The 17302-nt window shown below is 41.2% G+C and overlaps 1 protein-coding gene across 41 annotated transcripts in view; it reads left to right on the top strand.

Moving 5' to 3' along the window:
• The window catches only part of LOC140657453 (uncharacterized), a 372414-nt gene that overhangs the window by 248393 nt on the left and 106719 nt on the right, over positions 1–17302 (top strand). For 4 of the 41 annotated variants that reach the window (XR_012044342.1, XR_012044344.1, XR_012044339.1 and 1 more), the window contains one exon: positions 2206–2291. The exons of 34 other annotated variants lie outside the window; for them this stretch is intronic. The gene's annotated coding sequence lies outside the window, so the exon portion shown is untranslated. Of the gene's footprint in view, positions 1–2205; positions 2292–5720; positions 8881–14439; positions 14546–14952; positions 14979–17302 lie in introns of those variants that run through there. 3 more of the 41 variants (XR_012044338.1, XR_012044341.1, XR_012044337.1) reach the window with 3 other exon arrangements.

The following is a 17302-nucleotide window of genomic DNA, read 5'->3' on the forward strand; positions in this document are numbered from 1 at the left end:
ACCAGTGATTTTTTTTCGTTGACTCTCTATACGATGCAGGCCTTTAAAGCGCTGTTGCTAAAGAAACATTTGTGATCTATTAGGGGTTTCTTGTGGTTGCTGGAAATAGATGTGGGCGGATCTTGAGCTTTTATTTCTTCTTGAAATACAAATCTTTTTTGTTGTTGTTTAGGAAGTGTTCATATCAGAACTATAATAGCATTCTGTTTTTTATTTGGCAGTGACAAGGCAAAACAAAACGTTATACCCTCAATTGCTATAAGGTAGATGGGAGAGTTATTCTAGGTGGACGTATAGATCCCTGACGTCCAGGTGAAATTTGTTTCGGTCTCAGGGTACATACAATGAAATGAGGCTGGTTCTCTCCCAGCAGTGCAAGTAGCACACTTGCCTCTGGGGTCTGCATGGGCCCTTGGATCTAAAACCATCGCCACCCAGTTAACTTCTATTCAAGTAGTTGTTTGCTGACAGATGGGAGGCATTCAACGAATGCGGTTCGAACCAATGAGGTTCTCAAATTTACAGCGGTTCACACTCGACAGTTTATTTTTTATTTTTTATCTACATCTCAATTACATAGTAAGATGTTCTTTTTAAAAACTTGTTTGTTATTAAGATATAAATCTACTTATTTTAGTCATGTAGTGCATGCCAGCGTAATGCAATACAAGAAGATTACAAGCTGATGGTTAGATGTTAATAACAGTAACACAAAACATTAAGGCAAGTGACATTTACATAAGTATCTTGATCTTAATACATGTAATTTACATATGAAAATTTAATCACCATAGAGATAAACAGCTGCAATGTTTAATTAAACTCTCCACACAAAATCAGCCTGCAAGAAGTAGTTTGTCACTGCTAATTTATCACAATTCTCCTAAGTATTCTTTAAAATAAAAATGCAAAATAAATTACTCTTATTGATAATTTAACTTCTGGTTACTTTATCGTATTCTCAACAGGCTTTGATGATACAATTACAATATGAAGATTCTAGGCTCATTTTCTCACAATTTAGAAGACAAAACATAAATATATGGAGAACAAATGTATTTGTTTACAGACTTAAGGGTCAGCAGTATGGCAGCACTAGAGTACAATTTAGGCAAATTTAATGCCATGATAAGTTATGTGTAATGAAGGGATGCGAGTCTCTCTCCATGGGGCTGTTTAAGGAGGAAACAATTATAAGTGAAAATTAATGCCAGCATTATCGTGGAGTTGGAACAGGCTCCTCGCTCAGAATATCACTGACTAAAACACACATTTTAGAAATCAGAGATGTGCTGACATTCAGAAGTTATTGAAGCCTAGAATTTGCTTCTAGTGATGTATTTTAAAGCAAAACAAAGTGCTCAGTATCTTGAAAGAAACAATTTACATATCTTTCCGGGGATTCTTCAAGAAAATTAAAATTAGAAGGTTGACTGAATCCTCTTCACAGCACTAAGATAGCAATAACAGCAGAAAAAGGAGCTTTTTTGTAACTTCAGGGTAGGTAGGAACGGGGAACAGATATTTAACATTTAATACCTTAAAGTACATATTTTTAGGTGTGAAATTATATTATGTATCCCAAGTAGAACAAACTGTATAACGAGGCTGTGGACCGTGACGAGGGTATCAGGTGTGCCTGCTGCATACGCTAAGAGTTGCCTGTTTATATATAGATTTACTGAATTTCCTATACCATGGTAACCTCAGAACACTGGGAAGCCTTGGTTTGCATATGGCAAATTAACTTACTCTTATGGACCCACTGAAAAGATGACCCTTGGAAAATACTATTTTTGCCTTGGGTTTGGGTTTTGTTCTATTTATTGCCTGTATCTCTTTTCATGTAAGTTTTGTCTAAGGGTGTGATCATTTAAGGTTATTTAGATGATATGCCTAAAGATGATACCCAGGTCACAGAGAGCTAATGGCGTTATTTGGTCCTGGGTTCAACAATTCTTATTCTCAATTATATAGCAATTTAATTAAAGTAAAACCTGGGTTAAATTCGGCTTTATATTCATAAATGGACCTTGTAGGAGAACTAGATGTGAGTGAAAAAACCCTTAATAAGTCAGAATTAGGTCTCACTATAATGATAAATCAATAACATGCTGCAAAAAAAGAGAAAAAACAGAATTCAATTTTAAAGCAATGCAACTGGGTTTTTTTTGTTTTATTCTGAATTCCAATTTTGCAACACAGGTGGAATTAAAAATGAAGAAACCTGAAGTACCATAACTTTCTGCAATTCTCATGCATCTAAGTCACATCATCGTTGAGGAAAGGAAGTAAGGTCTTATTCTTAAAATATTATCCCGCATGTATAATGCTAATTTCTTTTTTTTTTTTTTAAACAGTGACTCTAGACAGTGTTTTTTTCCAGTTCTTGAATAAAAAAGTATCCATCGAGATTTATTGCATTTAGGGCTCAATTCGGTGGCCATTTCAGTTGCCCCTGGGTGCTCTGGCTGGCCCCCAGCTGCCACGGCAGGAGCGGGCAGAGCCCGTGCTCTATCTGCTAGCCCCATGTGCGTGCCTTGGATACCCGAAAGAAGTGGCACGTGATGCCTGTGCTTAAGCAATTGGATCAAGGTCTTATACTCCAGAAATCAAGCGAAAGGCTTTAAGTGGATACATTAGCAACTGTAAAAATCATACCTGGCAGACAGGCAAAAGTTTCCCAATGAATGATGTTCCACTTCACAAGAACTGTGGCAGGAACCACCTCTATACCAACTTAAATAGGAAATATTCTCATTGCCAGGCAAATACTATTTCATCTTTGATTTTGGTGCGGTTATAATGTGTTGGCAGGCAGCTGATTGTAAGTGGCAATTTCCTGGATATGCTGCTATTAATTGCTTTGTGTTATAATACATATGGTCATGATTTGAACTAGAACGCAGCGTATTAGGCACAGTTCCCTAGCAATTAAAATATTTGTATTCAACAAAACAGAAGCAGCGGAATGAAGATTACAAGAAGTAAGTCATTCTGTAATTCCAACATTTTAAATTATAGATTAGGACTGCTTGCTGAGATCCATGAGATCTGTAGGTGCAAAATCTGTCAGTGCTAAGAGGAGAAGAGGTGCTGATCAGAAATGGAGTTTGGGAAATAGAAATAATTACAGCCAGAAAAAAAAAATGCAAATCTTTAAACAAATAACATTTTAGAATATTGTTGTTTTGCATTCAATATAAGTGAATATGTTTCATGTTGTCACCTGAGCGTGTTCCTAAAAGTTACTTAATTCAGTGATTTGGGATATCATTAGTTTACTACTGTTAAGGAAGAGTTGTGTAAAATTAAGTACACTGTCTTCCTCTGCTGAGTTATTTTTTTAGCTGATAACCCTCCAAAACTCAGAAAAATGAATAGAGATCTACTCTGTAAGATCTGCTTGCTTGAAGGGCAGCATCTATTACAGTAGAAAAAAATATCCAGTTCTAAGTAGAATTCACCTGTACTATCCCCCCCATCCCAAAATTATTTGTTTAAATAATTACATTTTTTTTACATGCTTTTTTTTAACACACCGTGGTCTCTTGTCTGGATAAGTATTTCTTCAAAATTCTCTGTCAGTGCAGGGCAAATCTCGCTGTTAAGGCAGAAATGTCAATTTTTCTGTTCTGTACAGGTGATTTTGAAAGACTGCAAGGTGAGGCTCTGCACTTTAACTGCCATCAAGCACTATTGTAACTGTATTTTGTATACCTGTTTTGGATACAAGGTATCCTTATGCATTGAAGCTAACCTGGTTATTCAGAAAGCCTTTATTTAGATTGTTGATGGTGATGTGTTGGTTATACATATATCATGCCTTATTGGGGTAGGGCAAGTTTTTGCGTATGGGGACGTGACATGTCTCCTGCTGGGTGGCCGAGGGATGTATAGAGACCCACGGGGCATTCAGCTCCCACGTAGTCATTAGGGATTTAGGGCATTCAGCATCCTGCAAAATCAGGTCCAGTTGCACAAATCCATCAGTCCATAGGACAACGATGACCAAGGAATAGATTTTATTATTATTATTTTTTAGTTGAGGCGATTGCCTCATGGCCACACAACATGATACTGAGCTGGTCTTGAGGACGCTGCAACAAGTGACGGTGGGAGGTGTGTGCTATCGCAGGAGGCGAGTGAGGTGTGTCCCTGGCACAGGGTGAGGGACAATGTCCTCTGGCTTTCCAAATGGATCGGTTTTGCTGACAGTACGATACACCATACGACACGCTGTACGATACACCATACAACACACGGTACAATATAGTACAATACACTGTAGAAAGACTGCACAGGGAGGCTGCCTATTTCCAAATATAAAATATATCTCCATGGAAAGTGATGCAGGGTTTCAAGGCTTCTTTTTGGGGGGTTGCTCCCTGCTGCCCATCTCTTCCTTCTTAACAAGTGCCTTCTGTTAGTATTAATGAGCTGTGTGACGCTCCCCATCCTCACCATGTGCTGGAAATAGCCCTGCAGCTACAGCAGTCCAGGCTGCGATCGCAGAAGATCACATCTACAGCAGGGTCTAGGCTGGACTGACAGACAAACAAACCGCCGCTGCTCCTGAGCAGAGCCAGGGGGGTTCAGCAGCACCAACGCAGGACATCGCACTTTCCCTCTCCCTTGGTGCCCAGGCAGCGTGCGGGAAAATGCATTGCTTTGGGAAACCTTTTGAATTACATGGGCTAGGTTTGGCCATCTATTATCCCTGCAGATGCCATGCTATCTCCTTGAAATTCCGGTACGTATCCCCCAGCCCCTGGCCAGCATCCTTAGCTATGCTCTGCAGACCCCACGCTGATGTGGGTGACCCCCCCCATCGACACTGTCCTTTTGGTACCACGGTGCGCTGTTAAAGACGCAGCTATATCCCGCTTAAGAGGAGGCTTTATGTTGGCCGTAGATGAATTAACTGCTGTGTTGATTAGATTTACAAAATCTTTTGGGATAAAAGTATTAAGTAAATACAAAATGATTAAAATCCGACTCTGTACAAAAAAAATGCAGTGTCCCTTTTATTTCCTCTTCTGGCTGGGGAACTAATGACGTTAGTAAAACTGTGGACTAGGAGTCAGTAAGAAGGTGATTTTGCTTGTGTTTCTTAAGTGACCGAGTGCAACAGCTGGACAAGGTCTGAAACAAGTGGACTATCGAGCACTGACTCCTTTAGCTGCCATCTCCATCGTGCTGAAAATAAATCATTGTCTCCAACAGTAGAAACATATATTTCAACGCTAATTAAAAAGAATGCAAGAACACTTTATTTATTTGCAAAATACGCGTAACCTCCCAGTTATAAGTATAGACTTTCTCCTGTGAGAAGTGATCGGTCCCTCGGGAGATCTTTTCTCCCTATCCCTTGATGATGTCAGTGAGTCCTTGATTAGCTGCTGACATATGAAATTATGGGGGATCAGCGAGGTTAATGAAAGGCTTCTCTATATAGCCATGCCCATACACTGTCTTCCTCTATCCTCCTCGGCTTTGGGTTGTACGGTGACCTCGGTGACAAAGTCAAGAGAGAAAATATACACTATGATATCAGTACAGTCTAATCAGTGGTTCTCTGTTAATATCTAATTATTTAATAAAGGGGCGATGAATTATTTGCAGCCCAGTGTTTTTACTGATCTCCGTGGAAGTGCTGTTCAACTGTCTCCGCAGTATTGTCATTGATTAGCTCTGTCATGTTGAATATATTTTGGCAGGTGTGACTTGCATAGGAAATTCTGTTTCCAGCCCGCTGATGAAGGCAGACAGAGTATGTCATTGCCAGGAAGAAAATGGGGTTGTGCTGGAATCACCAGGAGGACAGCCCGACTTGTGCAACTCAAGTGGGTTTGCCTGTGCCCTCAGTGATGGTGGCTGCAAGTCAACTAGGAGAGCCGATATCACCAGCCTGCTATAATGGTAGTGTTTAATCACTATAACTCTGCTGTGCTCTTCCTAAATATACTGGAAGAGAGTAATATCTGACAAGGAACTACTGATTTTACAGTTCCCCGCCTACATCTTTGTGTCGAGAGATAGGACTTTCAAGGAGCAGCCCTTCTGTTGTCCTTCTCGAGAGGATGCTGTCGGGTCAGACCATACTTCGGGCAATCTGCTCTCCTCGACTTTGGCCTGTGCCTGTAATTGCGGTCACTCTTGTGCAGCCTGGGTAGCGGAGGGTATTTGTACCTATTAATTTAAATCATCCTCCTTTAAGGACTCAGCTTAGAAAAGATTTTCTGAGTTGGAATGACCTTAAACATATGTCACGCTTTCTGCAGAGTTGGTGAAGATTATTTCCATATTAATTACTGTTACAAAGTTTTTCCTTCCCAGATGCACACAATTCCCGTCTGTTCCTTCCTCTTTGGGGTTTCCTTTTTATCACACTCCATCCCTTTTGAACTTTTCATCTTAGCGTGGAAAAAAGGAATGGTCGAGAATTTGCTTTACTGAAAGTATTGTTCTTAATATATATTTACTTCAAAATACGGATGCATATTTACATTCCTCTCCCCCACCCCAGCTGGGGACATGGAGTGTGACTGCGTGGGCTTTTCATTCCTTCAATTTCCCGTAAGGACAGCACAGTCGGTCTCAGTCTAACGAGGGGTGTGCTGAAATTGAAGCCTTTGCGTAGTCTCATCAAATGTAATGTGGCCTCTGTTTTGAAATGAGGAGCATGCAAATAAATTGACTGCATTGTGCAAAGCGGCTGACTTGCGAGCCCCGAGGGGCAAAGTGGCTCTCTGGGGAATGAATGGGCCGAGGAGATGGCTCTGGAAAGGTGAGAACCCAAGGGTAAGAGAGTAGCACAAACAGGGGAAGAGATGTCATTTCAAAACCTGTTGGAGAGATGTTTTTGCCAGACCTTTCCAGGGGAAGAAGAAGGGAAGGGACCTGCTGGGAAGTGGTGAAGCACCCAAGTAACCATGGAAATGCTGGGATTTTAGAGGAGCCCCAAGGGGAGACTGAAAGCACATGGGAGCTGCTGCTTAACTCCTGTAGGGCATTTGGGAGTCTGGGTTGTACCTCACTTCCAGATAAGCCGAGGTTACAAAGTTAAGATTTAGCTTTGAACGTTTGTAAAGGCTTTAGAAGGAAACCCCATGAGTGAGGAGGACGGGAAGGCAGGAATGGAAAGACTGGCGGAAAGTCTGCTTTCTATTTTGGGAGATAAAATTAGACAAGTTTTAGTGTCTCGGGAGAGAAACATCTGCTGGCTGGCTGCTTTGCTACTTGCACGTGTCCCCAGACCGTGCTGACCCCAGGGTGCTGTCCGGGACGGGTGGGAAGTGAGTCCTGAGACAAGGATTTGGAGCCAAGGTTCCCTTTTATCCCTTCTGCAACAAGTGAGACAAGGGCTCCAGCAGCAACACGCATGTGTGGCCAAATAAAGGAAATTATTTTATGGGCAAGGATGTGGGAATAATTCACCTGGGTTGAATAAAAACTTTATTACGTAGTTCTGAGTGTTAAATGTGTGGGTGACAAAGGATGCTAATGTCGGTGTCACAAGTCTCCATTTCTGGGTGTAAGTGATTCAGAGTAAGCTATAGGTGTGTGCTGGGACCCAAGCAGTTATGCAAATGGAAATGCTTCTATTTATCTTTGCTTTTGATTTTGCCTATATTTGTTTTCAAACTGTTGTTTAGCAGCCTCAAAAATGTTTGGCTATATCTGTATGTGTAATTAAAATGGGCCAGATCCATGGTCCTGCTTAGCTCCTGATAAAGACAGTAGTTTTGGCTCAGAGAGGAGACGCAGAGTCTCTCCCTTATTTCTAATCCATTGCAAAGACAGACTTTGGCTTAGCCGAAGTGCCGGGGGCATGCACATGCAACCTGGTTTAATCTTTTTATAGGAGGGATAATTTATAGAGTGGAGAAAATGCTTCCTGCAGCTTACCTACAGGCAGGACCTCATACCATGGAGCAGAGCTACAGCGATGCCACCTGGCAAGCAGGACCGTGGGATGTTAAAAGCTATTTGGCTGTGTGCTTTTTGGCTCACCATTTGCTTCCGTGGCACCTTAGTACATGTGCGAGCTTAATTAGTTTGCAAGTTAAGGATAAGTTTAATACATGCATGCTCAATCAAGCATAATACATCATGCTCAATTTAATACATACATGCTCAATCAAGTAAAGTCCCAATACACTAGGAGCAAACTTTTTTTTGCTTGCCATTTATGATAGAGCCATAAAAGCAGATGTATTTTTTTTTTCTTTCAAAGTAAAAAGCTCATGGACAGTGAAGTAATGGAGGTTTTAAAAATTACCTGACTTCTTTAGCCTCAGCACGCAGTGTATTTGTGTCAGCCCCAGGTAGTGGTAAATATGAGAGCACGCTCCTGTTTGATGACTTATCAGCGTCTCCTCTGTAAAGCATATTTTTCTGGTTAGCTCAGACAGATTTACCTTTCTTACTTCTCTCCACGGTGCTGCCACGTCCCACAGCAGAGATCCCCGCACTGGGCAGCGCGCGCTCCCGAAACCCCGAACCAGCTCTCAGCCCGCCCTCCATCTCCCGGCTTGCCTTGGGTGGGATGGAGGTGCTGGTGCAGGGTCTTTTCAGGGTTGCCATAGATAAAGTGCTTTTCCTGTGCTATTTCAGTCACCCTTATGGCCCTCAAATAACAGTCACAAATAACAAGTCCAAGTTTCAAATGTCTTGTTGGTTTTATATGCTTCGGTGCTTGACTGGAGCGATGTGAGATGGCCCTTTCTTAATACTGTGGTTTTTCACAGTATCCTGAATTAAGCACATGAGGTGATTTAGGCTTGATGCTTCTAGGAAAGAGATAATTGTTCTTTTATTATTATAATAGATCAAAATAAAATCAGCTTGCGCTTCTGAAATGGAGAGGTTTTTTAGCTGGAGAAGTGTACAGTAATTCTTTTACAGTGTTATCAAATGGCATAATAAAAAAGCAAAAAACATCTCATTTTCTAGGCTGTTTATTTTACATATCCTCTTTGAATTGATAAATATTTATATTCAAATCTGGGATTCTGTTTGGAGCATCAGCCACAGAAATGATCCGGTAAGTATTGCTTGATCTTAAAAGAGCTAATTTTTGTGTGTGCAAAAGTGTACAAATTATTTCATGCCTATACTTACACAAACAGTTAACTTAAAACTGCGGATGCAAAACAAATATTAATGCATGCTAATGGCAGTTAAGCATCTGAAGTGCCATTTCTGTATGCAAATACCAGAATAATGATGTTAAAAGAGTTACTAGCATTTACTTAGTACCTGTGGTATCTGGCATACAGCTGAAATAATTGCATATAAGCCTAAGTAATTCCCTCCACATTTCAGTAAAAAATACTTCTTTACTCTGCAGTCTTGTTCTAAGAAAAACTTATAAAACTTGATATTATCAAAAATCTTTCAGATTATTCTCAAATCCTGTGTTGCTGTTCTTTTTTTCATAAATTTAGCATTCTTTAATAACTGATTGAAACCAGAGCTAAAAGACCAGGTTCGGGATTCTCCAGCATTTGCAGTAGAGAATTACAGATGCGAAAAGTTTGCAGAGCAGATCCGGGAGAGCTGAGCATCACCTGGGGCTTGCCAGGCCCTGAGAAATTCCCCCTCGAGCAGCTGCCCGGCTCTGCCCCTTGTGCGCTGAAATGCAGAATTTTGAACCCGGGCACGTGAGGCACTTAGGAAAACACCCCAAAACTTCTGCCTTCATCCAGATACCTTTTAACAGGACTTTTTCCACTCTCTGTTCAGGCGTTTGAAGAGCAGGGCAGATCAGCCCCCCTCCTGTTTCAGTGCCCGCTTGCCATTCCCAGAATGGTGGTTGACTTAAAAAAAAAAAAAAAAAATTTACACAGATTTTGTGCCCCAATTAGCAGTGCTAATTGGGGCACACAAGTACATTGCACTCTACCCCGTGGAGATTGTCAGCCAGTCAACCAGATCACTGAGTCACCAAGAGCATGCCTCTAACCCTGAGTTACTATTTAATCAGGTGCAAAATCAGAGGTCCCTGCAGGAAGGACACAGTCCTGCTACTGGGTATCAATGAGAGAAGCTGCTTGGGGCTTTTTTTCCTTCCTTTTAAAGAATTTTTCCTTTTTTTTAAAGGCCAGAGTTTAAAATAAAACCCTGAATAGTTGGGAAGGAGACTGCTGGTAATTCAGCATCATGTGCTAGGGAAGTTGAGGGTTTGCCAGGTGCAGTTAGCTCCTTTGCAGAGATATTTTTGGTTAAAGAAATAGCATTTCACCTGCAGGCCAGGGGCAAATCTGGCCGAGAGTGGCGACAGTGGGGTGAACATGCTGGTGTACCCTCCCAGGCAGTACGTCCAGCGCCAGAGAAAGGGACCTGGGCATCATACCCGTGATGTTGCCTTCGAATATCGTAAAGCAGCAAGATAAACTTAAGTTTGAGATGAAACCTCCGGAGCCTTGGCAAGTGCATCACATTTCATTTGTGCAGCCGAGTGCTTCATAAACTGAGTGGTCAGAGTTTCCCAGACGGGGGCAAGGTGGGGAAAGCCCCAAGTGGCTGCAGGGCATGGTGACACTTCTGCTAACTGCTTAAAAATGTGCCGTTTGCAGCGAGGGAGAAGCCAAGCAAATTTTACTGACGTGGAGCAATGCTAAAAATCATTTGGGAACACCGAAGAAGCTATATAGCTTCATATAGTGACACCCATGCAGTTATGCATATGGCAGTATGCCGCAGTTGTGGATGCAGATCATTGACCACATCACATGCACGGCGATTAATATCTTATTTCTTTCTAGGTGGGTGAGCAAAGGCTCGGTGAGCCTGCAACCTGGCTCGGGCTCAGGAATGAATATGGTGATGCAGAATTAAAAATCATGGATTAGTTAATTGGACAATAAGTTTACGTGCTTGAGAGAAAAACACCACATCAGTAACTGAAGGCAACACCACTCAACATTATTTTGGAAGGTTTTTTTATAAAATGTGCTCCTAAGAAGGCAAATATCTGAGTAAGGTTTTAGGGAAACAGTAGGAGCGGCTGGCAGTGTGTTGAGAAGCATGGCAGCAGTTAAAGCACAGATACACTTTCTAGCACCAAGAGAATAAATTTTGCTTGGGGCACCCATAAATTTTGCCCAGAACAAGCAAAAATTTTGGAGCAAGAAGCATTTTTAGAAAAGTGTCACCAGGCTCAGTCTTACCCAAGGGGCTTCGAGGAGAACAAACCTCCCCAGTAAAACCCAGCTTGAAGAAAGCTGGAAGCAGAGCTTAAATTCATTTGGTCTTGCAGGTTTCGATGCAGGTTTTGACCTGTCAGGTATTGCAAAAGGCAAGGACGGCGGTGTGAGAGGGGGTGCAGGTGACGCTGCCCGTCCCTTTCCTGGAGGAAGAGGTCTGAGAAGTGCCTGGGCCATTCGGTTCTGCAGCTGTAAAATATTGCTCCGTATTTTGCGGTGTCCTGGGAACCATGGGATTCAATTTAGGTCCATTCTGCTGCATGTGGAGAAAGAAAACTAGCCTTCTATACTTGCCAAACAGTTATTTATTTTTTAAATACGATGAAGTCGGTCAAGCTTTTTCTCCTTTTATTGTCTGCACTTTCACTGTCCTCCTGCAGTGCGCGACCCCTACAATGGTGAATGCCTTATAGCCTCATGCTTGTGGAGGACGGAGGTATTTTCTCCACTCCTTTAGGTAAGGAATCTAAAAGGAATCTAAGGGAATCTAAAAGGCCTGGCTCGAAATCATATCAGGATCCTCTAGCAAAAGCAGAAGCCAGATCCCCATCACTAAACCCAGCATGGCAAAACCGCTCCTCTTTCCCACCTCCAAGTAGTGGGCAGCAGTGTCCACTTGAAAGTGTTTTTGTGGGGTTAGAATCCATTTTGATGCGTTAGGAGGGGAGAGAAACTTTCCCTCCATGAAAAATAAAAATACCCTGGAGATGTGTTTTAGTTATAGACATTTTTGCTGCTTGAAGGAAGAAGCGACACAGTCATTTTTAAAGGGAGAATATCACTGACGCACGTTTTAAATTCTCTTGGCTTTGACAGTATGTGATTTTAATGCTCTTTTTCTGCAAATGTCGTGGATGAAGATCTTTATGTGGAAGTAAATTCCGAGGGCTGAAAATTCTCAGGGCCGTGAAGCTCTGCCTGTCCTACCCGGCCCGGGAGCCGGTGATGGACTCGGCAGGACTCCAGGGACACACGCCGGGGACTCATAAAAAGCACATGTAGAGTAATAGCTGTCGTGCTACTTAAACATCTGATAATATAGCTGTAAACTTCTGAAAAACTCAGTGCTTCAGAGGAGAAATAATTTATATTTCAGGCTCTTTCGTTTGTGAGAATCACTGGTTAATTGCTGTTCATGTTTTAAGATCTGGAATAGTATTCTGACCCCAAAGCACTTTATAAGTTATAAAAATAACTGTGAGCTCTGATATGCCCTGTATGCCATCTCACTTTTTTTTTTTTTTTTTTTTAAATTTTAAGCACTATAATCTCCCTCGGAGTCTGTTTTCTCCAGTTTTAATGAAGTGGTGGTGTTGTTTTACAGGCTGCAATACACAGAAATAAACACAGTGTGATAACTAATGCCACACTTTCCATAAGACAGATAAATTCTATATATATGACAGGTTAAATATTTTTTGTCTCTCTTCTTTGATATGATTGTGGCTTGCTGTAAGTAATTAGATCCACTAGATGGTGGTACAGACCATCGACTATATTCTCCTGTATCAAGGAAAAAAAAGAAAAAAAGTTAAGAGTACGTTTTAAAAAACCCAAAGCCAAACCCCAACCCCTAACTAAATAAACATACCTACCTCGCTATTGTATATATTGAAACCGAGTGCAAGTGTGAGGAAGCAGTGATGCTTTTGGGCAGCATTATTACACTACGAGGAGCTCTCCAAATTAAATAGCTTTGTCAGGATAAATATTGAGTAAAATGATTATGAATCATTGTGGCAAGTTTTAATACAGATCAGAAACTAAATTAATCTCGCTCTAACTCATGGGTCGTGGCTCTCTTTTTCTTCAGATACAAATGAATAGTAAACAACATTTTGGCAATTTTTAGGTTAATCATGTAGAACTGATTACTCAAGAAGAATGCTATTAACATTTAGTCAATTTATACCCTACTATGTGACAAATGAAAATTAATGTTGCTGTTTTTAAGATATCAAATGGGTCATGATTTTAAGAAAAATGATTACCCCTAAAGATAACTGATAATGATGGCTAAAGGCAAGGAGCACCGAGCAACTTAGCAACATTCATAATTCCCTAAACAAATTCTGTGGAAAAGCAAATACAGCTTAGTCTGTCTGGTGGCTAAATAGGCGGCACTTTAGGTATTATTTGTTGGGTCTTTTCATTGCTGTTTTCAGTGTAACATTCCATGTTAATTGTTTGTTAGCCATTTCTCATGAAAAAAAGGCATGATTAATGGTGTCCCAATATTTAATAACAAAAAGCAGATTTCTGGAGTTGAATATTGTGTGCTTTTGATGAAAATGTAATAGTTTATCTTCCAGAATCAGTTATTCTTGTTGGTAAAGAGTTACCGAGTCTGTCTCTCTGCTGCTTCAATGCTGTTTATTGATAAAGAAGTGTTTTGCTATGATCAGCAGAGGTGATGCAATGAAAACTGCTACAGGCATTTGCAACAAGTGGGGGATGAGAAACGCAAGCAAAACAAGCAGGGGACAAAGGTCTTTAAGGAAAATAAAACGTTCTTCATTCTAGAAATATGTATTTGATATCATGGGACTGTTGAAATTAGACTACACCTAGGATTTTTGAACAGATGTTAAACAGGTATGAATTTATCTCATATCGCGTCCTATTACGGGGGGAGCTGGTACCCGCGCGCCTCAGTGCAGTACTGAAGTCACTAAAGGGCTCTGACTTACTGCTTGCATCTCTCAATGCGTGCATGTGAAGCGTTGCTGTACTTTCCCATAAAATAATTTTAAAAGGTCTTGACCTTTTGCAGAACCAGAAAAAAACCCTGCCAGCCCAGTGCTTCCTCCGTAGCTCAGCCGTCTTTGGGAGTGATTAATGGGCGCTTGCGAATCAGTGTGCCGGCGCTCTCTAAAGGAGGCGGTACATTAAGGGGAATGTTTCCACGTTTGTTTTAAACCCCTTTTCACATTTTTAAAAATTACATTGCATACTGTGGTTTTTTCATATACTATATGCCTATGATCAGAAGAAAAGTATTGATTTTAACAACTTTTTAAACTGTAGACATTTAAGGGAGGTTTTGGGGGGAATTTTATGGTACTTACGGCTCTTCTAGGATGGAAGACAAACACTCAGCTCCTGACTTTCTGGTGTAACAAGATACCCAGTATTTGTTAATCTGTAGAGTGATAGCTTTGCTTCTCCGGTGCTCCGTCGGCAGCAGTCCAAACCCAATCTGTATGACATATAGAGCCCATTTCAGTCTTGCAGGAGCACAACCATCACCAAGTGGAATATATCAGTAACCACGCCGGAGCCGACCTTTGCAGCCTAAGATCTCGGTGATTTGTGGAGGCTTGTTAAAGTTGGTAATCTACATTTCTCATTGCTTACTGCGGCATTTTCACTTTAACTTTTTTCTTGGGGGAGGTTGCGTGCTGACCAGCTCTGGTATCCCAGTTGGATGGTTAGAAAGACTAAGATTTTTAAAAGGCTGTAAAGGAGCCCTTGTGTTTGAGAGCAGTGCTGAGATCCCGGTTTCTTTGGAGGATTGGTCCTGGCAGCATTTCTTTTACAAGTTACCCAGGGCTGGAGGAGCCATAGCTACTTCTTGGCTCTCTCGCAGGGGGAGGCTGACAATGACTTGAACTTCCCTGAAAATTCCTCACATGAAATTGTGCTGCCAACTCAAATAAACAAAAAACCCCACTAAACCCCTTTTTTTTTTCTTCCCCCCCCCCTATATTTCCTGAACATATGGCCTACATTGCACCAGGGCTGCCTGTTTTGGAAGAGAGTTTTTCTGGATTTGAGGAAAACTGCCCGGGTACTGGTGGGCTGCGTAAGTCCGAGCACAGCGATGGTTTCGCACCTGGCTCAGAGCAGTGAGTGAAGCTCACCAACGCTTGCTTTGCTTGTTTCAGCCAATGTTGCTTATGTCTGCCAGCAACAAGGGTTCATTTTGTGTGATAGTATTTTTCTTAGGTGTTCATGATCAATTGAATGACCTGAGAGGAGGGTCCATGAACCCGAATCCCTTAAAAAACAGTCCTTTACTTGCAAATGGGAGCAGGCTGGCAGACACCTTGATACAGAGGAGGCCATAAATGGTCCGTTGTTATAGGATCAGCAAAAAGTTAAATTAATCTCTAGGTACATGGGCTTCAGGGAACACATTTGTCGCTGCTGCTGAGATTTGCAGTTTTGGAGTTGGGTTAGAGATGAGGGTCTCCAGCATGTGCAAGCAGCGGGTGGTTTTAATAGATTCGATGTCGCTTTTGAACCAGGTTGGGTCCCTGGTGCAGAAAAATAAGTTTTGAGTTCTCTGTTTTCTTAGGAATTTTTGAAAATCATCTTGAAGGTGTATTATACTGCTTCTTGATAAACAGTGTCCTTTTTCAACATTTAGCCCTATTTGTTGCTTCTGTTTCGTTTACTGAAGTAGTGTTAATGGCAATGAAAAAAACCAAACCTCGTGAAGGAGGAAATAATTGGTCATAATGGTCATCAGGAAAATTCTGATACTCTTTCATTTGTTCCTAAATGGCCACAGGGAACAAGCCATAACAGTAAAGGGATTTCAAACCAAAAGTCATGTCAAATTTCATTGTCAAATTCTTGCTTTGGAGAATTAAACTTTTCTGTGCTGTAAACATGTGGATTCCCCACCAAGACTTGAGATCAGGGAGGAATGGCTTAGTAGCTTGAAAGAAAAGCTAGGTGTGTTACCTGCATTAAACTATCACAAAAATCCAACGAAACCTCCCATTCAGTTATGGCAACCGCACTTTGAAAGATGGTTTATTTTTTTCCAGCCTAATATTGGACTTTGGTCTCCACCACTGTTCCAAAATGAAAATTACTTCCCAGAAACTGAAACCGTCAGGGTGATGGGAAGACAGATAGATGAAAGACAGGAGAGCAAGTGACTGAGTTTATTATTTACAAACAAGAGAGAAATAAGATGAAAGGGTCGCAATTAAGAATTCTCAGAGGCAAAATAAACCTGGCAGACGTGTTGCTGTATGGGGAGGGCAGAGGATGTCACCGCGAGCCGGAGGAGGGACAGGGGACTCCCAGCCCAGCAGCCACCAGCGCCTGAGTGGGGTGAGACCAGACTCGAAGCCATAGCCAAAGCAAGGCGGAAGGTCAGGTTTTGCCCAGCGAAGGGTACGACACTGCAAAACAGTTGAAAAATAGGCAGAAAATAGCTAGAAATATATGAAGATGAAGGTGAGATGACAGAGGCGAGAGAAAGCTGCTTTGTGCAGGCTGTCGAGTGGTGCGAAGGCTGGCTGAGGCTGCTGGGCAATAAAATACTTCAAAGAACTCTCCTTAGTCCTGTATATGCTGTAAAACAAAGAGTTATTTATGGTCTTTTTAGCATAGGCATTTTAAAATAAATATAGAGAATGCACACTAAAAGCCAAATCACATTTAATGGGACAAATCCTGTAGCTTTTTTTCATATGAGAGCTATCAGATCAGAGTCAGCATTTAAAAAAAAGGTGGCTTTATTAGTGTGTTTTTGGTAGTGTTGCAATGCCACATTTTTCTAGCCATATGATCAAAACCCAGTTTCTTGAAATATTTTCTCTTCTTATATTGCATACACATTTCAGAAGCATGGTAACTCCTAGAAAGCAGTGTCTGGTCTTCCGATCCTTACATTGCCTTGAGAAATGACTTACGTTTTCTTTTTCCTCTTCCAAGAGACTTTTACAAGTTCCAGTTAATCTACCAAACTTAAGTTGATCACAATTTCTAGAACGTCTCACTTCTGAGTTGCTAGTGGAAAGTGCAAGTGAAAGTGGAAAGTGGCTCCTAAGCCCACAGATTTCCAAAAAGAGTTTTTGGAAATGTACCCTGAGATTACTTTACTAAGCCAGCCTGTCTTTACACTTACTCTGCTCTTAAATATGGCGATAGGAACATTGCTTGTATAACTTAACCAGCAAGTGCAGATTTTAGTTAGCACTGAACCAGTTAAAAGAAAAACAAAGTATTTTTTTTTAACCAACTCTGGCTCCACTCAGGCCTAAATTATTATTTTTTCTTCAGAAACGGGCATTTTAATGTGTCACTTTTCAGTTCCAGCTCAATAAACAACCATTTATTTACAATTT

The sequence above is a fragment of the Ciconia boyciana genome, chromosome 10 (genome assembly GCF_034638445.1).
Source record: "Ciconia boyciana chromosome 10, ASM3463844v1, whole genome shotgun sequence".
Lineage (NCBI taxonomy): Eukaryota > Metazoa > Chordata > Aves > Ciconiiformes > Ciconiidae > Ciconia > Ciconia boyciana.